Consider the following 27,289-nt stretch of genomic DNA (forward strand, 5'->3'; position numbering starts at 1 on the left):
ACCTTTGTAAATGGTCCAATTCTCAAATACTTCTCAATTGCTCAGTGTGAGTGTGCAGTATTTTTATGAAGGAACCCATAATGACACCACATTGTAGTGGACTATAAGATTACTCACAGATTATTGACCTTTTACTGTATTAAGCCATGTAAAAGCTAAATTCTTAGAAAGGGACATTGGACTTTCTAAGCACCAGATATCAGTTAATGAATTAGTTATAGCTCAGCTATGAAAGCTGAAATATTATGCAAAGGTGGGCACTACTCCAGTGTGGAATACAATTGCATGCCATATAAGACTAATTGAGATGCCCATTAACAGTGAAGAAGGGCCGCTGGTAATGCAAACATTTTACCTTCAATTTGAGGCAAGCATAATAAACAATGGACATTGTAGAAAGTACCAGCGAAACACTGTACCCTAGAGAGCTTTGCTTTTATTAATGAGAAAGGTAACAAATTAATTTCCTGTGGAAATTGAGTAATTTTTATTACTTCCCTTAAGCTAGAATTAATAATTTAGAAATGGTTCAGAAGAGCCTTAACAATGCCTCAGACTTGGTGTGGACTTATATAGCAATATGCATGTCTATCTATAAATGTGCACGTTTTAAAATATAGAAAATATAGGTAAGAATTTGTTTATTTGCATATATCGATAGCTAACAGACTAGTGCCAATTCAGGTTTGCTGCTTTATCCTGAAAAGTGTACATGGAACTGTCCCTGCCACTGAAATACATTAGGCAATAAATTTCGAGCAAAAAACACTTAGAAAATTGTCATCATTTCACATTTGGAAATCCTTTAACTCAGCTTTGTTCCTTGGAGGACTGAGAGGACACTGGGTTATCTCATGCCTTCCTTTCTGTGAGTGATCAGATTAATCTGAAACTAGGTGCATAATACTTTCTAAGTGTCGACATTATTATCTTTTCCTACAGTTTGGATTGTGATTTGTTGATATCCTCTAAATATCTTATTACAGAGAGCTCTATAAAAAGGTCCTTGGCACAGGCAAAGGCAGATCTATCAGACAGATGTACCTCTTACTTGCACTGGAATTCCTCTAGGGTCATATATGTCTACATCAGGCAGATGACTTAATAATTATTCCTGAAGAGTTCATGAAGACCAGCTATTCAAGGTCTTTTGTTGGGGGGCAGGCAGGGCGGTGCTGAAAATTTCAATATTGATGAAAACATTCCACATTAGCAATATGGGTAGAAGGAGTGGTTGTCCTTACCTGTGCCTCTTCACCCCAGCTGCGTCTTGCTCACTACGGACACTTGATGAATATTAATTGAGGTGGAAATTAATTGGAGCAATGAGGTCCCATTGAGGGAGAGGAACAAGGACTGTTGGCATGTTATCAATTGACATGTCATGGGTTTTCCTTTTTCCCTTGAAACCTAGAAGAAATACATATTCAAGACCTAGTCGTTTTCCCCTACTGGCAGCTCCATCTGGCAGTCATGCAGAGGTATGTAATCCAACCTGTGTTTTGTAGTGATACAGAATCTGGCACTGGGTTTCCATGGGGGTCAGTCAGTTGAGAAACCCTCCAAGTGGACTCCCACAGCTAGAGTGGCAAAGAGCCTTTGCTAATCTTTTTTTTGTCTCTATGGGTTTAGCTTTTAGAATTATGGGACCAAGCCACAACTCGGCATGCAAAAGCCATAATAATGATGATTTCATCTTAGGTTGTTTGTAGAACTCTGACTCTCCTGTGGAGTATGAGAGTTAGGAGAAAGGCAGGTTACATAACAAGAAGTAAACACAGATTGGCAGGCTGTGCAGTAACTGGGGTTTCCATTGGTACAGTAGAAAAATATTTGCTCTGTGAAGAAAAGCAAGAGAGCCTTTCCATTTATATCATTTTGGCAGTTTGTGCTGAGGTCTTTGCTAACACTCAAACTATTATACTGCCAGAGTTTTTTGTTCATCTAAGAGCAAAAAGCATTGTATACCCATTCACATACTCTATCTTCCTATCTCCATCTAAAACTACTTGAGTCTATTTTGTGATATACAGGTTTCCAAAGTGTTTTTACTTAATATTTAAGCTTTTTTGTCCTATTGTCCTATACTTCACATGAAAAGATTTTGGACAATACTTAAGCATGTTTATAGTCATTTATCAATTAACTTTATCATCCCAGATGACCCTGACTGAATGTGTTGAAACAGGTAGACTCATCTAACTCCTGTTTCCTGACAATTCCAGTGAGATATTTAATTTCCCCACTCCATCCCCATCCTTGTGCTCCTATCACACACAATAACAAAACAAAGTTTGACACACAAAAGATACAGAAAATTAAATTATTATTATCTAGGTATGTGAATAATAAACATATATACTTTATTATTTTCTTAAAAATAAAGAAAGATGATGGAAATATTTTAATTCATCTGGTCACTTATTCATTACATCTTTCAAGTGGAAAAACTTCTGTTTAGAAGTGACAAGCTACTTTAAGACCACAAGGTAATCGTCAAGAACACTAAAATCTTAGTGATTTACCAAAGCATCCTAAGAACACTTAGATTTGTCATAATAGCTAACCAGACAGGGAGAATATGGCTACTTGAGAGCCTGAGGGTTGATTTCATGCTGAAGCAATTTGCTTTGAGGGAATCAGAACTTAAGTGAGCCTACTCTCAAGCCTCAGATACTCCAATCAGTCCTTTCCACCTCCCTCAGGTGCAGAGGGACATTCTTAAAGGAGACCTATGAAAAATAAACAAGCATAGAACCCCACTTCTGCTAGTCCTCCATAATTTGAAATCAAGCACAGCTACACCAGGATAATGCTCCCAATCTGTTTTCTTTTGATTGTGGATGGCTGTGCACTGTGTAATAATCAGATCTCCATGGAACATGCCATTTTGCTTTCATGGGATATTAATTTGCTTTCTACTTTGGAATAATATTTAGTTGTGTTTCCCCATCTATGCCTTGCCTGTGAGTATAGACCAATAAAGGATTCAATAGAAAAGTTTTCAAAGATTTAATTCAAGTAAATCCTCTACATATTTGGCACACATCAAAAGCTTATATAAGACCTGCTAGTAAATTCGCATAATGACCAATGTTATATATCTCTAATCCTTAAGGATATGCATAGGACAGATATAGCGGATACCTCCGCAGGTATTGCTAGGCATCTCTAACTCTACATGTCTCAAACTAAACTCCTTACCCCATCTCCCTTCAACAAAACCTATACTCCCTAATCTACCGCTATTCATCCAGTTAACAAATATGGATATTGGGAATTATTATGCGATCCTTTCTTTCCCTTGTGCCAAGGGATATTTTGTCAAGACTTGTAACTGTTTACCAAATCCATTTCTCTTTCTTTCTGGACCTAGAAGTATACTACATTTTCCAGCCCCTTGCAGTAAGATGTGGCCATGGTAGTAAGTACTAGTGAATGAAATATGTGTGGAAGTTTTATAAGCCATTTCCTGGCCAAGGGTTGTAAAATGATGATATGCCCCCTCCATACTCTCTTTCTCCCTCTGGGGACTATCATGAAGTTCTAACGGATAGTGGAACCAGAAGATGGAAGGAGCCCAGATTCCTGAAACATCAAACAGAGGAAAGCATCCAGCTGACAAAGAACATCTTCCTTGAGCAACTATGTATACAAGAAATAGACTTCTATATTGTTTGAACCATAATATATATTTGGGTCTATTTTCACTGCAGCTTGGTTTACCTAACTGATATTCCCAAGTTAGTCAATTCTGTCTTATAGATAGCTCACAGATTTTTCCCACCACCTTCAGTCCAGCTGCTCCTTCCTTTGTCTAGGTTCTCACTCTCCTTAGACTGAAGCTCTACAATAGCTCCTGAATTCGTTTCCTGTTCTGCCTTTGACCTTGCTTTTCTTCAAAGCATTATCTCAAACTGTGTCAATAATTACCTTTCCACAATATTAAATGGCAATAAATTCCAGGTTTGAAAACCATTCAATGATCCCCATCCTCTACATTAAAAATTCTATGCCCTTGGCCCATCAGTAAATATTCTTCATGATCTGTTTTCTGACTTCTCTTTCGGTCCCACCTCTTGGCTCACTGCTGCCCTGTAGCCTGTGATCCACTGTCACTGATCTGCTTCCAGTTCCAGGAAGATGTTCATGCTGCTGCTTCTCCCTAGAATGTCCTTCTTTCCTCTGCTTGATTCCTCAGTTTGGAGGGGCAGCTCGTGGAATCTCTCACTGCTTCCACCTCCAAGGAGGAGGAGCATTGCTATTGTTATGCAGGTAACCAGCTGTCCCTTAGCAGGCATTTTTGAACTTCTCCAAACTGAAACTCAGTTCACATAAAATGATAAATGAGTAATGAAAGTTGTATCAAGGATTGCAAAGGGAATTTATAGGAGAGGGGTTTTAATCCACAACACACTGCAGACACTTAAGTAAGTCTTCATTCAATGGCTTTGATTCTTCCCAAAATCTTTCTTCAGGTATTCCAATAATTAGAGGCCTCCTCTCCTTGATCATCCCCAACCAGGCAACTCCAAAACTGGTTTTAATTTGATATATGGTGACCCTTTCTCATTGCTGCTGAAACTTAAGCAATCTGAGAATTATTCCTATCCCACAGTGAGCTTTAAAGATGTAAACAGAGACACGTTGTGTAGAGAATGGAACTTTGGCAGAAGCAATAAAAACAGACGATTACTGGGACAAACAGTCTTATTTTATTTCCTCAGAAGCATTGAGGGCAGCCCTATCAATCTTTCTTTCTCTCTTTTCTTCCAATGATACTTTTACCTATGCTTCTGCTTCTGTGTCTACAGTTTCTATTACTAGGATTTTGGTACTAGCAATAGCTAACATTTAACAAGCTCTTAGAGTGTGCCAGGTATTTTTCTAAGACATTCATATCTTATGATGTATATTTATTGATTTTTGTCTTCCTTTAATCCTAATGTTTATATTTTGGGGAAAAGAGCCTATATGGTACATTAAATAATCTGAAAACTCTTCTACAACAATACAGTTAGAAATTCTGGATAAACTATGACAGATATTCTTTTAGAGCCATAGCTGAGTTTGTAAGAAAGTGAAGGAACACTTTGGCATCAAAAAATGGAGGAGAAATGACAACTAGGGTAGAGTAGTCCCTGCTTATCCACAGGGATACATTTCAAGACTCCCCAGTGGTACCTGAAACACAGATGGTAACAAACCCTATAAATACTATGTTTTTCCTATACATACCTACAATAAAGTTTAACTTAAAAATTAGGCACAGTAAGAGATTAACAATAACTAATAATTAGGTAATTATCAGTAAAATATTATTGTATTATTAAGTAAAATAAGGGTTCTTGAACACAAGCACTGCGATACCAAGGCAGTTGATCTGATGACTGAGACAGCTAGTAAGTGACATATACAGAGTAGATACACTGGACAAAGGGATACACTGTCCCAGATGGGATGGAGTAGCATAGTGCGAGATTTCATCACTCTACTCAGTATGGCATGCAATTTAAAACTTATGAATTGTTTATTTCTAGAATTTTCCATTGAACATTTTCAAACTGCAGTTGACTGTGGATAACTAAAACTACAGAAACTGAAACCACAGATAAGGAGGACTACTGTATTAGTGGGCAGGTACTATACTATATAGTACAGAGTATATAATTTTGAAGGATAATCTACATGGTCTCCCAGAATTCCCCATCAGGATTATGTCCTAGTCACCCACAGTTGTAAACTGCTCAATAATGTACCCTTTCTTGGCTTTCTTCCCTTTCATATTTTCCCTCTTCCCTACGGGAACATCCTGAGTTACTTCTCAATTAACCACTTGTACTCAAGTACTCAACTCAGAGTCTGGGGAAACCCAAGCTAAGACAGGCTTTTATTTGTCTATTCATTTTCAGAATATTAGGACACTGTGAACCTTAAATACACTCTAATTATAATCTCCATTATACTACCTAATTATAATAAAGGTGGCCCTCACGAAATTGCCAAATATCATAAAGATTTCTGTGAAGAAGTAACAACAACAACTGTAACAATAATTCAAGCACAAATGAATAACAAGAAAATGGAAATGCTGTTTAAGAATAAAATACAATTATGGTCTATACAGTGTTGGCTGGAAGTCAACTCCAAAGATTATCTGATGGATTTTGAAATATAGATTTTGATCTACACGCTCTGATGATGAAGTATGGCAGGTATATTGCGATTATTTGAGAAAAGCCAACAGCACAAAAGTGAATAAACAAAACACATAAGTCTCCAGAGAAGTCAGATAATTTAGGGAAGAGAAATTTAAACAAATCTAATTAATATCTTCAGAGAGATTTGGGAAGAGGTATCCACACACAAAAAAAATTCACCTGCTATGAAAAGAAGCAACACATAAGAGCAGCCTACAAGTTTAAATATTATTGCCAAAAATATAGCATGCATGAAAAGATTGGAATAAATAATCAAAGAAATCTTTTGTAACAGAGGAGAAAGACAAGAACATAAAAATATGATAAAAAGGTAAGATTAAGAAGATTGATCCGTGCTAAATTCCTAGAAGTAAGACAGCAGTAATGAAGGGGATAAAATTATGTTTAAAAAGAGTATTTCCTGGAGCTGATGAAAAACTGGAAAGTTCAGATTGAAAGGACTTCACTCTAGTGTCTAGCAAGATAAATTAGACATATTCTTATGAAATTTCAGAATGTTGAAGATAAATAAAATAACATACATTGTTTTAGTGAGGAAAATCCATGTTACCTACAAAAGAATCACAATAAAATTGTTTCAGTTTTTAGGAGGCAATATGGAGCAATGTCTTCTGATTTCTAATGAAAAATATTTTTAGCATTTTTATTTTTAATTGTGGTAAATTACACATAACATAAAATTTAGCATCTTAACCATTTTCAAGTGTACAGTTCACTTTTGTTAGTTATAGTAACATTGTTGTGCACTCAATCTCCAGAACTCTTTTCATCTTGGAATATTGAAATGTTGAAGCCATTAAACAACAACTTCCCATTCCTCCCCGCTCTTCCCTCCCCAGTCCCTGAAAATCATTCTCCTTTCTGTCACTATGAATTTGACTACTCTGGTACCTCATGTAAGTGGAATCTTACAGTATTTGTCCTCTTATGTCTGCTTATTTCATTTACCATAATGTTCTTAAGGTTCATCCATACTGTAGCATGTGTCAGAATTCTCATCCTTTTTTAAGGGTGAATAATATTCCATGGCATGTATATATCACATTTTGTTTATTCATTCATCCATCCAAGGACACCTGGATTGCTTCTACCTTTTGGCTATTGTAAACAATTTAACTATGGATATGGGTGTACAAATATTTCTTTGAGACTCTGCTTTCAATTCTATTGAATATATATCCAGAAGTGAAGTTGCTGAATCATATGTTAGTTCCATTTTTAATTTTTGAGGAATTACTGTACCATTTTGCATAACAATTAAATCCATTTACATTCCCACCAACAGTGTGCAATTAAATCCATTTACATTCCCACCAATAGTGTGTAAAGGCTTTGACTTCTCTATATCCTCACCAACACTTGTTATTTTCTGTTTTGTGTTAGTAAACATCCTAATAGATATGATGTGATATGTCATTGTGGTTTTAATTTACATTTCCCTAACGATTAGTGGTATTGAACATATTTTCATATTACTATTTGTGTATCTTTTTTGATGAAGTATCTATTCAAGTCCTTTCCTCATTTTTAATCAGGTTATTTTTGTTGTTGTTGTATTGTTAGGAGTTCTTAATATATTCTGGATATTACCTCCATACCAGATATATGAGCTGCAAATATTTTCACCCATTTTGTAGGTTGTCTTTTCTACTTTGTTGATTGTATCATTTGAAGCATAGAAGTTTTTAATTTTGATGTAATCCTGGATAATTATTTTGAACCTAGAATTCTAAACTCACTTAAAATAATCATTTTTGAATGATGGTTTCCAGCTGCATCCATGTCCCTACAAAGGACACAAACTCATCCTTTTTTATGGCTGCATAGTATTCCATGGTGTATATGTGCCACATTTTCTTAATCCAGTCTGTCGGAGGGGGGAGGGATTGCATTGGGAGTTATACCTGATGTAAATGACGAATTGATGGGTGCTGACGAGTTGATGGGTGCAGCACACCAACATGGCACAAGTATACATATGTAACAAACCTGCACGTTATGCACATGTACCCTAGAACTTAAAGTATAATAATAATAAAAAATAAATTTTTAAAAAAATAATCATTTTTGAAGGCAAGAAAAGATAAGTTTAAATCTGCCAAGTTCAGATGATTTTTCATTATCCTGGAAATATTTAAGTTTATTGTGAAGTAACATGAAGTTGGGAAGAGGGGATTTCAAGGACACAGTGGAAAAACATAAGGTTATACCATAAAGAAACCCCCTGGATACAGAGTACAGCAGACCCAGCAAGTAGTAGTACGCTTAAAAAGCTGTATGATCCTAGCTACATGGTGATGAAGGTATATATTTTTTAATCTTAAGGAAAAAAAGGCTATGGGAAAAATTATGTACAAGAAAGTCATACCTCAAATATGAGCAAACTAAGGCATGATTTGGTTTTCTGCAATTGATATAGTATAAGTAAAGAGAACCAATTCAATTTTGGCAATTGGTGCAGTAGCACAGGATTTTAGTGCCAAAGAATTTGTGACATGTATGTCGAAGTTTTTCTCTGTTGTACAGTTATGCTCATTGAGTCACAAAGAAATAAGATTTACATTAATCATAACAGTATAGGTATGTTTATTGGCATTTGGTTGTCAGAATCATTTCCTAGTAAACTTAATTATAGTAATGGCATAGGTGACAGAGGGCTGGGAAATGGAGGAAGGTGGTGGAGACAAGAGTAGTGGAAGCTAAATTTCTTATCCTGCATAGTGAAAAGTCAATAGATACCATGTAAAGTACCTGGATCAGTAAGTAGAGACAAAGAGAGAGAGACTGAAAGTTATAAAATTATCTTCAATATACTCTGAGCCTAGAGGCTCAAATAGAATCTTGAACTGTTCCCATGAAGTCCATAGGGTCCACACAAAAATACCTTTATTTCCATGGCTTCTGCTCATTTTCTTCTCTTCTAAGTCCCCTCAGTTTTTCCTGCCTACCTACCTTTCACCATATTTTCGGTTCCATTTTCAGGAATAAATAACTTCAGATTCTTTCAGTCCTGTGTATCCCTGGAGAAGGGCTTTAACTTTTTTTCTTTAGAACAGAACATTTCTTTAGAATGACAAACACAGTTTTCTTTTGCTAATTTGACCTTATCTCATCTTCTAATTTCTGTGCATTACCTCCCTAAAGCCTCTTTACACCATGTTACCAAAGTCTCCATTCCATCCTGCACAAAAAACAATAAGAAACACCACGTTGAATGTTGACGCTATGCCCAGTGCTCTTCCAAATGTTTTACAGACATTATTGCCCTTAATCCTCACAGTAGCTTTATGAGGTAAAGGTGTTCACTTCAACTCAGAGTAGAGATAACTGGGTCAGCAAATGCTTCCAATTTTAAGGGTTATAGGCCTGGTGAGAGAGTTTTAGAAAGGGTTTTTGATTCAGACAAACTTGAATTTTTATACCAGTTTTGCTGCTTATTAACTTTGTGACCCTAAGCAACTTATAGGAGCTACCTGAGTTTCCTGTACTCCATGTGAAAAATGAGACAATACTTCTATATTTAACTTAAGCAACTATTGTGAGGTAAAGTCCTGTAAAACTCCTAGCATGATACTTGGCAAATGGCAGAATTTGCCAAGTCTCTTGTTAGAATTATCATCATCATCATCATGATCACAGATATCACTGCTAATTCAGCAGCAACTTTCTTTTTTCCTTTTTAACAGCTTTATTAAGATGTCATTCACATACCATACAATTAACCATTCAATGGTTTGGAGCATATTACATTATTAATAACGTTAAATTTTGGTAATATATACATATATAACATAAAATTTGATATTTAAACCATTTATGTGTCCAATTCAGTTGTATTAATTATATATACAATGTTGTACAACCTTTACCACTATTTCCAAAAGCATTTTTATCACCTCAAATAAATTATGTAACCATTACACAATAACTTCCCATTCCCTCCTTTCTCCAGCCCCTGTTAACATTTAACCTACTTTCTGTCTATAAATTTGCACGTTCTAGGTACTTAATTCATACAAGTGGAATCATAGTGTTTGTTCTCTTGTATCTGGCTTATTTCACTTAATATTTTCCAAGTACAAAAGTACGGTTAGATAGGAGGAATAAGGTCTTGTGAATGGTAGCACAATGAGGTGACTATAGTTAACAATAATGTATTGTTTATTTCAAAATAATGAAAAGAGTGGAACTGGAATGTTCCTAACACAAAGAAATGATAAATACTGGAAGTGATGGATACTCCAGTTATCCTGATGTGCTCATTACACATTACATGCTTGTATCAAAAATCATATGTGCCCCATAATTATGTAAAACTATTATGTATCCATAATAACTTAAATAACTAAATAAATAAATTTAAAGTTTTCATAGGTTAAAAAAATGTTTTCAGGGTTCATCTATGTTGTAGCATGAATCAGAACTTCATTCACTTTTATGGTTGAATAATATTTCATTCTATGAATATACCACATCTTGTTTATTCATTTATCTGTTAACAGACACTTGGGTTGTTCCCACCTTTTGGCTATTATAAATAGTGTTGCTATGAATATGGGTGCACAAATATCTCTTTGAGACCCTACTTTCAATTCCCTTGGTATGTATCTAGGAGTGGAATTGCTAGGTCATATGATTAGCTTTTTGAGGAACTGCCAAACTGCTTTGCATAGTAGATGCAGCATTTTACATCTCCATCAGCAGTGGGTGAGGGTTTCAAATTTTTCACAACCCTTTCAACACCTGTTGTTTTCCATTTTTTAAATTACAGCCATTCTCATAAGTGTGAAGTTCTTTAGCAGTAACTTTCTAATCCAGGATTTCTTATAAATGTAAGGTATGACTAAAACAGCAGACAATAAAGATAGAATCATACTTTTGGATATTGTATTTCATCCTTAGTTCTAAAGAGACAATCAGCAGGATTTTCCTTAATCTCTATACAAGTAAGATAATGTTCTTGTGTCTACAAGATTCTTGGGGAGAAATTTCATTGCCAAGAAATTGCCTTAATTTGTAAGGTTTCCAGTAGACTACATGTATTTGCAAGCAAACAATCACAGCAGACAATCAAACAAGCTTTATAGATAAGGTCCGGCATAGTAGCATAATAAGCAATTACATTTTTAAAAATTGACTTAAGACACTGAGTATAGATTTGTGAAATTGGCATAAAAATACATGATTCTTGTAGAGACAAGCTTATGATAACAGAGGCTAGAAGAATACCTGAAGCAATATCCAAAAGATCCACTACATATTTAACAGGGTTTCAAAATCTAGCACAAAAGTTCAAAGTATGTTTGTATGATATCAGATGGAACATGAGCTTTTTCTTTTTTTATCTTTAGATTCTATTCTCTGTAACACAGAGGGTACATGCCACTCTGGATGGATATATTGGGTTTACTTCATATCAGGTCAATGTTTATCTGGCTTGTGGCAAAGGGAAAGTGGAAAAGAATGATTCAGGGTGTATTTGATCTGAAACAAAGAATAGTCACTAAAACCATAAAATTTGTGACATTTTTTTTGTCTTGTCAATATGGCATTAACTGAAGCCACTCTTCTTTAGTGATTTTTTAGCAGCATTGACGAGATATCTACTTCTGTGAAATTAGAGTTTTATTCTTTTAAAATATTTAGCTACTGTTAAACAGACATATATACACAAGCTAACACACACAGCTAATCTATCCAATGCTGTGTAAAGTTTTGTGAATGGACCTATTTAATGCAATAAACAGAAATGTTTATGTAGAGTGACCTAGGGTCTTATTTGGGATGTGATACAGATTAGTTTGTTGAAGCACTGACTTAGGATCTAAAGAAACCTGGCTTTAACATTTAGCTATGTGACTCTGAGCAAGACATTGAAATTCTTTGAGTTTCAGTCTTCGGCAATACAGAGATTATAACATCTACCTCATAATATGATTGTGAGAATTTTATGAGTCAGTATCTATAATGTGTAATGTGTAATATAAGGCTTAGCACTATGCCTCATAGATCCCCTAAGTGCTCAATAATAATAAAATAACTAACGTTCATTAACTCTTATCTTAATGGTTCAATAAACAGTACCTATTATCATAATTTTATATGTGTGGGAGATACTTGTCAGATATCTTGTTAGTAGATACACTCTAAGATACTATTTTACATAAGTATAAAACAATAATAAATATAACGATAAAATCCCATAACGTTAATCTTAGAGTAATAATTTACTACTGTGGAGAAACTGAGGAGGAAGAAATATTTCACTCTGATGTGATGAGAGCAGCCCAGGGCTGGAATGAGTCAACTTTGGAATTCAAACATTCTCTGGAATGCTTTTAAGCATAGGCAATGACCAGTTGGTGGGAATGTTGTGGAAGATATTTAAACATAAATGACTGACGAGGCCAAGTTCTCTTCCAAGTCTGAGAGTAATACTTCTTTCTCGTTTCCACTAATTCCTTGATATCAATAATGGATTCCCCATCATTCATCAATAGGACAAAAGATTTGGAAAACTGTATCCCCAAACTTTCCTTTCGAAGAGCTGCAGAAAGAACTAGGCTCCAGTTTGTTCTACTTGGTGGAGACTTGATTCCCTTGGGCTCCTTGAATGTCACGTGTAACTTGATCTGTTTCCTTTCTATTGAAAATTGGTTGTGTTTACTTACTTTTCTAAGCTGGGGTTTCTCAACCCTTGACAGGTTGGTGAAATATAGTTCAGCTGCAAAGGAAATGAGGCAAAAATACACCCATACAATAATCATTCCTCTTCTTCTATCCTGGCTGATATAAGCCAAGAGACAGACAGCAAAATATCAAGCTAAAAAGCTTTCAAGAAAAAGCAACCTTGGGGACTGTTATCCTTCCTCATTTTACCAGAGGCAGAATGACTGATGTAATAATAATTTGAAGTTAGATTTAAAAATGTAGAGATGCATCAAAATATTAACACAAAGCAAATTAACTTTTAGGAGCTTTATGGTTTTAGAGGAAGGCATACTTTTCATTTTCATCACAAGCAAAAAATAATAAGTTATCTTTTTGGCTAACTTATTCCAGTCTTTCTTTTTAGGACCCTTATTAGAACAAATGTTTTTGGAACAACTTAGTTTCCGTCTATTTAATTCTTTCCTGGGCACTGTGTCCAAAGGATAAGATGTGTTCCTGATCCTCAGGGCCTTACTGTAGTCTAGCGCTTTCGAATCAAGACATTACAGGCATAGAATTTAGGTTTTAATCTTAATGTGCTGCATACTTTCTGTGTAACCTTGAAAAGTATCTTTAACTTCTCTGAGCTTCAGTTTTGTCATATTCATAATGAGGATAACAATATCTACTTGATAGTGCTGTTGTAAGGATTAAGGGGGACAATGTATGTAAAGATGACTGTATATATAATCTAATGTGTGTGGCTTTCAGTACTTCTTAACTACTTAGTGGGGAAATTACTTCACCTTTTCTGCCTCAGTTTCCTTATATATAAAATAGTTATAATAATTGTACCAGTTGCACAAAGTTATTATAAATTAAATAATATGTGTGTAGTGCTTAAAACAGTGTCTCAAACATAGTGTATGTTCAGTAAGGGCTGGCTGTTATTATTATTGTTATTGTTATTATAATTATCCTTACCACCACTATTGGAATTTCTGAGAAATAGGTTGTTCAGAATGATCAAAAGTAGGGTTTGAACTTGTTCTTGAAAAATGTGGAGCCGGGCGCGGTGGCTCAAGCCTGTAATCCCAGCACTTTGGGAGGCCGAGACGGGCGGATCACGAGGTCAGGAGATCGAGACCATCCTGGCTAACACGGTGAAACCCCGTCTCTACTAAAAAATACAAAAAACTAGCCGGGCGAAGTGGCGGGCGCCTGTGGTCCCAGCTACTCGGGAGGCTGAGGCAGGAGAATGGCGTGAACCCGGGAGGCGGAGCTTGCAGTGAGCTGAGATCCGGCCATCGCACTCCAGCCTGGGCGATAGAGCCAGACTCAGTCTCAAAAAAAAAAAAAAAAAAAGAAAAATGTGGAAAAAAGAAGGTGGTAGAAGAAAAGTGAGTAAAAATCCATAGATACATGGGCATAGATGTTCTCGGGAACAGACTGATTAGAGAAGTCAGGATATCTTGGTGGGAAGCAATGTCAAGTCATTAATTTCGGGCTTAATTCTGAAGGACTCAGTAAGTCAGGCAGAGGAATTCAAACTTAATTGTTGTAGAGTGATTTTTTTCTTGCTTTATTTTGCTTTTTAAAATTCAAGACCCCTTTTTACCACCATACTCTGAGTTATTTTGTTGAAGGAACACTAGGCATTCCATTCCAGAGTGGTCCAATACTTCTGAATCCTCAAAAGGGTTTGTGGGCATTCAAAACTGCCCTAGCCCTAGAAGACTATCCAAGGCTCATTGAATCCAAGAATTAGAAACTTACTCAAACTGACTCAAGCAAATATGGTGTTTTCTGAAAGGACACAGCATGCCTCTCACCAACTCTTCAAGGATGGGAGACCAAGAGGAGCTGAGTCCTATGGAAACTGGAACCTGAAAAACATGGACCAGACCACTCCATTTATCTCTTCTGGGGCCCCAGGATTTGTATCTGTTTTTCCTGTGGACAGCTACTCCATTTTCCTGCTTCTGTCTATAGAATGGCTTTCTCTACAAATTCATGCTTCATGGCTGTACTTGAACACCAGCTTGAATGTGATTATGACTTAGTTACCAAGATGCTGACTCTAGTTATGATTTTACATGTCCTTTCTGTTCATGTGCCTACCATCCCTAATTGGATCAGCACTCAGAGTCTCAATTCACATGCTCAACAGAGAATTTGGCTGGTTGGCCCAGCCTGGGTCAGGTATCCATCTGTGGTCTGATCATCTGTGAACAGGGATTTGAGTTATATGTCATATTAAGTTGAGGATTAAGAAGTAAGGCAATGATTAACAAAACAAGACATTATTTTGTTTATACAACTGGGTTGGGGCTGAGGCAGGCATGAGCTATGAGAAACTTGGATAGAAACTCTGTCTTATTCTTATGGTCTTCCAGTGTTTGGTACATAGTAGACACCCAAACAAATTCTATTAGTCTGAGTTCTCCAGAGAAACAGAACCAATCAGATATAGGTAGATAGATAGATAGATAGATAGATAAGAGGAGATTTATTATGGCAATTGGCTCATGTGATTATGGAGGACAAGAAGTCTCACAATCTGCTGTTTTAAAGTTGGAGAACAAGGAAAACTAGGTAATTCATTTGTGACCAAAGGCCTGAAAAGCAAGGGAGCTGATGGTGTAACCCAGTCTAAGGTCAAAGGTCTGAGAACCAGTCAGGAGAAGACGGACATTGTAGCTTAAGGAGAGAGAAAGAGAATTTGCGCTTCTTCTGCCTTTTTGTTTTATTTGGGTCCTTAATGGATTAAGGACCCACCCATATTAGTGAGAGCAGATTTTATTTACTCATTCTACTGATTCAAATGCTAATCTCTTTCAGAAACACAGACACACCCAGAAATAATGTTTCACCAGCTATCTGGGTGTCCATTAGCTCAGTCAAGATGACACATAAAATTAACTATCACACAAATGTTTATTGTATTTAATTGATACTTGAAAGGAAATATATGTGTGTGTGTATACATATATATGTTCTTCATCTCCTTACTTTCACTTATAGTATAGGTACGCATCCCAGCCTCTGCATTGGTGTTACACTCAAAGCTAATGTCACATAAATTGCTTGAGCAATCAAGAAAGCCCAAGCCAAGTCTACAAGTGCTTTACAATTGATTTCTTCAAGGAAGTGGTCCATATAGTTTGGAAGTTTCAACTTTCAAATTCTCTGTGGAGTACAGTCCTGAAAGTATATCCACAGCCAAAATATTCTGTACAGTTGCCTTAAAACTAGAAACAGTCTGGTTTGCTTCATTTCTTAATTCTATATAGTTGCCTATTTTTCTTTAATAATTCATTCTTCAAATTTATAAGGCAAAATGATTACTTTTACTGGATTATTCCTAAATTAAAGCATCTATATAAACTTTTAAATGATTTTTTGTGTTACTCTTGTTTTTTCTCAATTCTATGTTGCTTGCTATTCTTATTTTCTTAATTATATGACTAAGATGGTATTACCCTTACATAATTAAACATATTTTTGAAGACTTATAAAGGAGGTATGAAAATTTCAAAGGTCTTTATTAAATTCATATGAAGCAGGAAAAAATGAGCCATGATCCTCAGAACCCAGTGAGTTTCATGTATTCTAAATTTAATTCACATTCTATGACTTTATCACTTTTTACTCATTTAAAAGTATCCTATTTGTAGACTTAATAACCTTATTAAGATCTGAAAAACATTTTTTATACTTTAACCCCACTACTGAAATACTCTTTCTTTTTTCCTATACAAGTTGGCACCATCTCAATCTTAAAAGGAAAAATTCATCTCTAAAGCAATTTGCAGTGACAAATTTGAACACTTTGAGTCTTATACCACCAATGTTTTTAACTTTTTATTTCACTGAAATTGCATCCTGAATCATGTAAGGTCCAAAATTACTAAGTAGCAAAACAATAAAGTGTAATTTTGCTAATACACATTTTGTATCATTAGGGCCTCATGGTATTATACCTATATGGAAACCCCCAATTCACTGTTTTTCTTTACTTTTGGCCTGGCTATCATTCTCTAACCTCGATCCTGATGATCTTTTGTGAGCAATTTGGTTGAAAGTCTACACTTGTATGTGCTTTGCCCATTGAACATACTAATAGGAGCTTTCTGGAATGAACCAAATGCACTATCTTATGGCAAGTTTGTAACTTCTTTCCTCTCTTCATAGCTCTATGGAGATAAAGCAACTATGATTTTGAGTGACCTTATGTGCCAGCAGTTACCATCTGTTGTGGACTGAAATTACCATCTAAGTTCTTGCTATCTGAGGATCTGCAGGGTGCCCCTTGATCTGTCAACCAAACACAAGCAGTTAACACAAATAGCACACAATTTTAAAAGTAGACAGGATAGTAGAATCAGACTCTATTTGCCCATTCTTTTACCACTTTATAAAACTAAGCTGTTCCCGTCTACTGCCCTCAGACAGAGAACTTTTTAAAATTCTAGCAAACCTGATCCTAGGAACTTGCCAGGAAAGTCTTATTCTTGTTAACCAATACTAATAATGAAGTGCATCTGAAACCAAGCTTCTTATGTGCAATAGGAATCTACATTTTCAGATTGAGTTCTTTCATTCTTTAAAATTAATGTTTTTATAATAATTATATATCTATTGTGAAAAATTTAAAAATACACAAAAGAATAAGAAACGAAGTAGCAATTACTTAATACTGATACCTACAGATATCTAGTATTAACCTTTTACCATATTTTCTTTCAACCTAGACGTTTTACTTTACACATCATTTTTAAATAACATCATATTATAAATATATTCATTTAAAGGAATATTTTAAAGTATTATTTTAATGAATTCATATTACCTCATTACCTGAATATACTGTAATTATATTAGTATGCTATAATTTATTTATTCATTCATCTAATATTGGACATTGTACATTTAGGTTTCCAATTATACAGAATGATAAATAGCCCTGCCAATATATTCATTGGTCTCTCTAATTATTTCCTTAGGATAGGTATCTGTGTTCATCTTTTAAGTTCTTAATAGTCTCTCAAATTGCTTTTCATGAAAACTGTAATACTCCCACCTATATGCTAATTTTATAGGTGGAAATTTATATCTTACTATTCCACTTCCTTTTAATTAAAATCTAGCTAGTATAGAGACAATTCTGGATCCAAATCAAGAAGAAAAGAGTAGAAGATACAGTGACTTTGACTCTAATCTTGGTCCAGCCATGCAGAAAAGACATTGCTCATCACTTCTACTGCAGTCTTCCTTCATCTGAGGTTCGCCTGGTGGCCAAAGAGCTGCAAAGAGAAACATCTCTGTAAAAAGACTTCTTAGAGTGTAATAAAACCACAATTAACATATTTATTGGTACCTCTAGTTTATTAAGCCCCTTCACATCAATTGTCATAGTAGATTCTCCGAATAACTTTCTAAGGATGGTGTTTTTGTGGAGATGCTTGGGTTACTATTCTCCCAAGTTGCTGGGGCCCTTCATTATCTCCAGCTTCTCTGACCATGTAAGTATTCTAGGCTGGCAAGTGATAGATTAAGGCTTGAAACCTAACTCCAAATATTATGCTCCTTCTGTTTTTCTGTTATACCACAATCCCTATTACAAAGGCAGGTGTACTAAGAAGCGAAAATAACTTAAGCTTCAGGGACACCAATTGCATTGGTCCCTTCCAAGTTACCATGCCTAATTTTGTGTTTGTGATTTTGTAACCTTTTTCTTAAAGAGAGCCCCCAGAGTGTATAGGCTTCAGAGTCCCACAAAACCCAGATCCACTGCTGCTCCACAGATAGCAGGACACTAAAAGCTTAAAAATAGCTGTTGGGGTTCTGGGATAGGTGATGGTTAAAAATTTCAAGGTACTGTGAAACAGGTAATGTCATGTCTACCAAGAGGCCTCCACACACATTACTCTCAGTACCTTCCCTCTCTCAGATAACAGATAATCTTTTTCTTCAGAAAAATCCTGGGTCATTGTCTTCCCCAAGGATACTACTTAGCTGATGAATCCAAAGCACCGAATCAGAACCCAGGGACTTAAAGGCAAAGTGGGCAGAGAGAAGGCAGAGCCCAAGTTGAGGACCTGAAAGAGAAGGCACAATTGAAACCTGAGCTGACATAAAATAAAATGGATCTTAGTGTTTAGTATTTTGAAAGGCACAATATACACGGTGAGGACCCCTTATCTCAAATTATGAATAAATTAGACATTGCATTAAACACTTTAAACCCAACATGATGGGTTACTTATCTTGCCTTGTATGACTTGGCTTATTTTCATCTCTGATTGCACTGCCATCTGTGGTCAGATCCATCAGACAGGGGTTCAAAAACATCTTTTTGTACCATGAGCCCCTTTGACATATGATGAAGTCTATAAACCCCTTTCTCAGAATAATGTTTTTAAATGTGTAAAATAAATTATTTAGGATTGCAAAGGAAACCAATTATATTGAATTATCAAAATAATTATGAAATGACTTCGTGATATAGTGAGATGGTGTTTATTTATTAATGTGTTAAAAATCCAGATCCAATAGTGGATCTGTAATCTGTCATAATTTCAGTGTAATGATGAGTATAAACACTGAGATGTCTGCAACAGTTGTAATGTGATATGAAAATATCTGTGACTTCTGTTGATGATGAAGTCACAGATACAGCTAGTATAGTTTTTTGCTGGCCTTCATGTTTAAAGGAAATACTAAACTTTATTTAAATGTTTGTGAAAATCAAGATGTAACTTCCTCTCATTTATGTTCACAAAACCCTTGAATTTTATCCACAGATCCTTGCTGGTCAGTACAGATGTGATCTCAAATTTCTAGTTGCTTGGTGCAGGTAATAAAAGCTCCTGTTAATGGGCTGAGTTGGGTCCCCCCAAAGTTTATATGTTGAAATTCTAACCCCTAGTACCACAGAATGTGACTGTATTTGGAGACAGGACCTTTAAAGAGGTAATTAAGGTAAAATGAGGCCATATGGGTGGGTCCTGACCCAGTATGTCTGGTGTCTTTATGAGACAAGGAAATGTGGACACAGGCATACACAAAGGGAAGACCATCCGAAGATACTGGAAGAAGATGGCCGTCTATATGCCAAGGAGAGAGTCTTTAGAAGAAACCAACCCTGCTAACACCTTGATCTCAGATTTCTAGCCTCCAGAATTGTAAAAATAATAAATTTCTATTTAAGCCACCCAGACTGTGGTACTTCGTTATGGTAGCCCTAGCAAACTAATATAGACCTGAGCCAGTCCTCCAAGAGTAGAGGAACTACACTGAGGTGTCTGCCTTCTAGTCGATTATAAATGAAAAGTTTAAGAGCATGGTTCTGAGTTAAAAGCAAAGATTCAAACCCAGTGTGGAATCCCCATTTTCATTTTTACTATCACTGTGATGGTAGCTTTGTTATCAACCTTCTACAAGTCCCAATTTCCTCATGTATACAGGGAGAATGCTAATAGAACCTGCCTCAAAGAATTTTTGTGAGGATTAAATGAAATAATCTACTTAATGCACTTGGAATGAAGTCTGGAAAATAGTAAGTCCTTAATAAGATGTTGATAACAATGAAGAAGATGAAAAAATCGCTCTCCTTCCTCTCTTCTCCAAAACTCCATCTTAGCAAAGGAGAAATGTGGAGAGCTCTTTTGTGGCATTCTGGTATGGTAGAGGGAGTGGGTAAGTATAAGACTTTTTCTCAGAGCCTGCTTTTATTAATATCTATTCTATTTCTTATCACCAGAACTTCCACTAATCATAAATGATAACATCAAATTACTTTCTTTCCTTATTTAATTCATTCAACATATATTCAGTATGTAATTTCTCTGTGCCAGTCACTTTGCTAGATGATGGGCATATATAACAACTACCTGTTGGCTGTGTAGCGGACAAGGTGGATGTGATCCTTGTCTTTGCAAGATTCATGACTGTGAAAGATATTAAGAACATCTCATATAAATAGTCCTTTAAAATATTTAGAAGATTTATCCAGGAGAAGGGATGACAAGGGAAACACCCACCCATTACCTGCACCACAGAAGCCCTCCTCCCACGTTCCCTTCCAGTTGCACCCTTCCCCTCACCTATCAAAGATTAGTTTTACCTATTTGGAAAATTTATGTAGGTGGAGCCATACAGTATGTCCTCTTGCCTCTGACTTCTTTCACTCAAACTTATGTTAGTGAGATATCCATGCTGCTGTGTGTAGTTTTAATTTGCTCACTTTCAAAGCCAGATAGTATTCTATTGTGTGAATGTATTACAAAATATTTATCCACTACACTGATAATGGACATTAGAATTGTTTCAAGTTGGGGATATTAAGTCTAGTGTGACTACAAGCATACTTTTTTAAAGTTAATTTTTAAATTGTGGTAAATTATACATAACAAAATTTATCATTTTAACCATTTTAAGTGTACAATTCAGCAACGTTAAGCACCCTCACAATGTTGTACAACCATCACAGCTATTCATTTCCAGAAATTTTTCATCAACCCAAACAGAAAGTCTCTGTAACCCTTAAAAAATAACTCTGCATTTCCTCCTCATCCCAGCCCCTGGTAACCTCTATTATGCTTTCTGTCTCTATGAATTTGACTACTCTATATACCTTATATAAGTGGAATCATACAATATTTGTCCTTTTGTGACTGGCTTATTTCATTTGGGATATTTACAAGATTCATCAGTGTTGTCACATGCATCAGAACCTCATTTCTACTATAAGCATCCTCTTATACATCTTTTGGTGAACACATGTATCAATTTCTGTTGGGACACAGGAATGGGATTGCTGTGTCATATATCTCACAATATTTTCCCAAGGCTAGTGCAATCTGCTTTACTTCTCTTTAGACTTACCTCCTCATCATACCCTCTCTCCCTTGGCTTTTGTTCTTTGCTTTTGGTCTACAACCATCTCAATACTCCTCCTATATGAAAATTTTTTCTATAGCTGTCTCCTTTTCAACCTACTGGATCATTTCCTTTTTTTTCTTCTTCTTCTAACATATATACAGTTAAAAAACAATAAAATGATCATCATATGCTCAACTCAAGAAATGGAATGTTAGCAGTATCATAGAATCCCTTACATATACCTCCCTAGTCACATCCTCCTCCTTCTCTTCCTCAGAGAGATAGCTACTATCCTGAATTTTGTCCTAATCATTTCTTTGTTTTTCTTTATAGTTTGGAAATTACATATCCCCAAGCAATCTATTGTTTACTTTGGTCTGTTTTTGAATTAGAAAAGGGAGTTGGAGTATTTATAGTTTTATACTTGTCAGTCATTAGCTAAGGAATGCCCCTAAGGGACATCAATTCACAGGCCCTTTCTGATCTCCATGGGAACAGGCAAAAGAAGGGTTCTGGAAGCCCTCAGACCAACAGAAATGCCGGTGCTGGCTGTTTGGAGGAAAAGCACATTGGGGGCTGGTATGTATGAAAATGGTAAAGGACAAAAGAAATGTAGGTGTCTGCTTTATCTGTTGACCATGATAGCTTCCTAAGTGAGGTTTCCTGCCTTAGTTTCTCCCCCATACAATCCGTTTTCCACTCACAATTACTTCCTCATTCAAATACTCAACAAATATTTATTGAATACTTATGACCTGGAAGGCATGGTCCTTGTCTTACAGATCTTATAGTTTAGCAGAGCAGACAGATTCTGGGTAAGTAATTACAGCTGGGATGCACGGAATGCGTAGAAAGTAGGATCAGGGTATTATGGGAGCATATGTCTAGAGAAAGGCTACCCAGAATAGTGATATTTCAATGGAGTCGTGAACAAGTTGTTTCATCAAAAGACCAAAGAAAGGAGGCAGGAGTGAGGTATGAGAGTGGAGGAAGCACATTCTAGGTAGAGGGTACCTTTTGTGCCAAATTTCAGAGTCAAAAATGAGCACTCTAAAGAACAGAAAGCACCAAACTCAATGCCATAATTGTCTGGAGGAACATTCTCAAAAAATTATGCCACCAATAAAACTTACTATGACGTGGTCTGCGGCTAGAATGAGGTTTGAGAAACAGTTGGGAAGTTAGAGCCTTCAGGGATCTGAATTAGGAGAAGTGAACAGAGGCATCAACTTGAGCCATATTTAAAAAATTGTTCTTTTTTTCATTGAATTAGAAGAGGCATGATCTATAGAACTAGCATTCTGTAATGAAATGATTTTATATGTAATCTATATGTTTGGCCAGTATCTGAAATGTGGCCTGTCTGAAAGGAAGAAAGATCAAATACCAAATTAATTATTTAGGCCTCTGGTCACTAGTCTAATCACTTCTAATCATTTTTTGATTTGAAACCACAACTTCTTCCTCTTTTAGAGTCATCATTATCTGTCACTGAATGCATTTGGATTTTTTTTTTTTTTTTTTTTTTTTTTTTTTGAGACGGAGTCTTGCTCTGTCGCCCAGGCTGGAATGCAGTGGCCGGATCTCAGCTCACTGCAAGCTCCGCCTCCCGGGTTCACGCCATTCTCCTGCCTCAGCCTCCCAAGTAGCTGGGACTACAGGCGCCCGCCACCTCGTCCGGCTAGTTTTTTTGTATTTTTTAGTAGAGATGGGGTTTCACTGTGTTAGCCAGGATGGTCTCAATCTCCTGACCTCGTGATCCGCCCGACTCGGCCTCCCAAAGTGCTGGGATTACAGGCTTGAGCCACCGCGCCCGGCCGCATTTGGATTTCAACATGAATTTTGGATTTCATATATTTTATGTGCCGTATGAGGTATTGAAGCTTATTAAATTTTAATACACTAAATTTCATGTCAAAGTAAATAGTGTTGCTTTGATTTCAAATGCGCATTTGTATGTTATCTCAGTAGCACCTCAAATTTCCTCACTCCCTTACCCATCACTTGATCAGCCTGGATGATCTCCTCCTGCAGGTCAACTCCATTATGCATTTTCTCACCTTCTCAAGACTTACAAGTATTTTTTGAGAAATCCATGTAACCTTGATGATTTATTACACTTACATTTTTTATGTGATCTCAAGTGAACATTATTTTACTCTTTCGTTTTGACTCCCTTAATCCATTTCTTGCCCACATTCTCCCAATTCTACTTTTTTGCTTTCCTCAAGTTACCCTCACTACTTTTCCACCACATATCTCAGCCCTGTCTGACACAAAAATATCTTTTCTGGAGGGGTGGAAGTCAGCTGCGGGTCTGTGACAGCGGCGATCAGCAGTGGTGGACGGTGAGCAAAAGCTCAGCTTGAGCCGGAACAAACACGGACCAGAAGAGTGTGCAGTTGCAAGATTTAATAGAGTGAAAATAGAGCTCCCATATGACAGGAGGGGACCCAAAGGGTGTTGCCACTGCTGGCTCAAATGCCTGGGTTTATATCCTGATCATTGTCCCTCCCCTTTGCTCTCAGGTGATAGATAATTGACTATTTCTTTATCTCCTGCTTTTAGCCTAATTGATATTTTAGTGAGTTCTCTTTACTACCTGATTGATCAGGTGTAAGCTAAGTTACAAGCCCTGTAAAGTTGGGTGTGGTCACCTTCCCCAGCTAGGCTTAGGAATTCTTAGTTGGCCTAAGGAAATCCAGCTAGTCCTGTCTCTCACTGTGAGAATAGTCTATACTTACCTTCTCTGTGTCTACTTCCAAGTCTCTTTTCAACCCACATCAGACTTGTATCCCTCAAATCTGTTCCCACTCACTGTACTGTTTCCTGTCAATATGCCACTTCACCACTTGCTGCCTCTGTAGCCTAACATCCCACTCACTCTTCAAGCCATTTCACTGTTATGCTGAAATACCATCGTGGTTCTTAACCTTGGCTACACACTGGAACTACTTGGGAAGCTTTTAAAAGTCCCAATTCCCAATCCCCAGACAAGTTAAAACAGAAACTTTGGGAGTGGGACCCAGGCATTAGCAGTTTCTGTATCACTCTAGGTTATTACAATGCGCAGCCAGGGTTAAGAACCCCCAAACTAAGGTCTTATCTTTGGCATCTATGTCCTTTTCTAAAGCTTCTGACAGGGAGGCAGTGTAATGTTGGAATCAGACAAATCTGAGTTTGAATTCTGTTCACACCACTTACTATTTACGTGACTTTCAGAAAGTTATTTAATATCTATGCATCGAATGTTTCTCATGTGCTAATCTAGGATAGCAATATGTAACTCAATTAATGTAAATATTAAATGAATTAGCTTATGTAAAATACTCAACACATAGTAGGCCCTCGGGATATGTGTTTTCTATCGCTCTCTGACTGCTGTTTCCTTTCTCCCACAAATGCTAAGTGTTCCTGCTTCATTCTCCCACAAAAATGATGCTATTCCCTTCCTCCCTCTTTTCTCTGCCTATGTCTGTATTTTCTCCCTTAGCTTTAATTTTCAGTCCTAGTCAAATGATCCCCCTGTCTAATTATCTAGATCAACTTTCCCCTTGTGCTGTATGCTCATTTTCCAAGTCTTTGTCAGACATCTGGTGTACGTCTGTAGCACCCAGGGTTCTTATTTTGCAAACCACAGAAACTGACTCTTAAGCAGAAAAGCAAACTATTGAAAATACAATGGCTATCTTCCAGTATCCCTGGGAAAGGTAGAGAACAAGGTTCAGGTTGAAAAGCAGGCAAAACTATAGGGAGGTTACATAACGGGACTTTGGTCAAAGTCACTCAGCAGAACCAGTTCTGGGAAGACAACACAGCTACCACCACTGAGACTGCAGTGGAAACTGCAGCTTCTAATGGACATTGAATCCTGATGCTGCCATTGTCTTTAAAATAATTCTCCCTTGGTTTTTCATTTTTGCATCAGTAACTCCAGATTCAAATCTTCGTTGTGAAGATTTGTCTATTTGACCAAAGCTAGGTCTCTCAACTGTACTCTAGTAGCAAGAAGGCAGGAAAGCAAGTAGTTGACCTTTCTTACTTCTATAGTGGGATGTGGGAAGTGGGCTCTACCTTCCAACAAAACGTATACAATGGGGAAATTATTCAGTGTGGGATCAGTGCTCAAAAATGCCAAATGTACAAATGTCCACTACAATATCCTACCAATATCTCAAGCTATGTGACCCAACCAATCTAAGTTCCAACCCCCTCTACCCACTCAAACTGAACTTGCCAGTTGGTTTCATTACTCAGTAAATACCACAACTTTCTGATAGTTCTTGAGTAATTTCCATACTCTGTAGGTTTGCTTTCTTTTTCCTTAGGCTAGATTCTACTCATTCAACCTTCTGTATCTATAAACCTCCACACCAAATGCACAGGATAGAAGTATTCTCATCCTTCAATATTCATCTCAAAAGTCACCTCCTCCATGAACCTTCCCTGATCCTTTAATCAGGATGACTTTCTCTTTCCTTTGTGCTTCCACAGCACTGCATTTTACCCTTTTTGAGTAGCTTATATGGGGTGGTTCTTTACTATAGTTTTAATTCTTAAATCAGGGACACATTCTATTTATCTTTGCCACTTTATCATCTCAACCCAATGCCTTGCACTTGTGACTCAAAATAGGATTTGTTAGTTGAATTGCTTCATGCTAAATTCTTTCCTACCATAGATAATTACACATACCACCAAATAGAAGATACCATTAAATATAAGATGCATTGTTGTTTTGTGTACTACTAACAAAGAAAAATGATGCCAATAAAAACCATTATATCATTGACTATAAGATGCATCCTGATTTCAGAGATGTAAAAATGTTTTTTAAAAAGTGCACCTTAGGCCAGGCATGGTGGCTTATGCCTGTAATCCCGACACTTTGGTAGGCCAAGGCAGGAGGAATGCTTGAGCCGAGGAGTTTGAGATCAGCTTGGACAACATAGTGAGACCTTAATCTTTAAAAACATAAAATGCACCTTAGAATTGATGAAACACAGTAGTTATCACTATGGTTTAATAGCAATACAATTTATTCTACAAGGCCATTAGTTATGAATAATTTGCAGTATATTAAAAAATAGAAAAAATTATTTTGGGTTAGGTTATCTCAAACTCTACTGCCTGGATACTCACACTAATCCACTTATGCTTCATTTATTTTTGATGCTTATTCATTTGACAAATGTCTTCTCTGTTGCCAGATATATTTTCTTTAAGTATTATGGTATTATGATACTCTTTAGGTAATTATGGCTTGCATCTAAAATTTATGAGGCTACATTTAAATTACACGATTCAAATGTCAGGGCTGTGACATTAAAGAGGTAGGCTATTACACTTGTTTTTGCTTTTTTCTGACCCTCTTTCATCTGATGTTCTGGGAGGGCCTTGTGAAAGAAGTATAAGGCTCCTGACTCCTGACCTGGTATACTGGGCAGCAAAGAAGAAAGGAGTCCCTGTGCAAATGGCTAGACAAAGAAGTTCTGACATGGACAAGTTTCCTAGGAGAAATCACCTCATCA

This window comes from Papio anubis, chromosome X, assembly GCF_008728515.1.
Source record: "Papio anubis isolate 15944 chromosome X, Panubis1.0, whole genome shotgun sequence".
NCBI classification, from domain to species: Eukaryota; Metazoa; Chordata; class Mammalia; order Primates; family Cercopithecidae; genus Papio; species Papio anubis.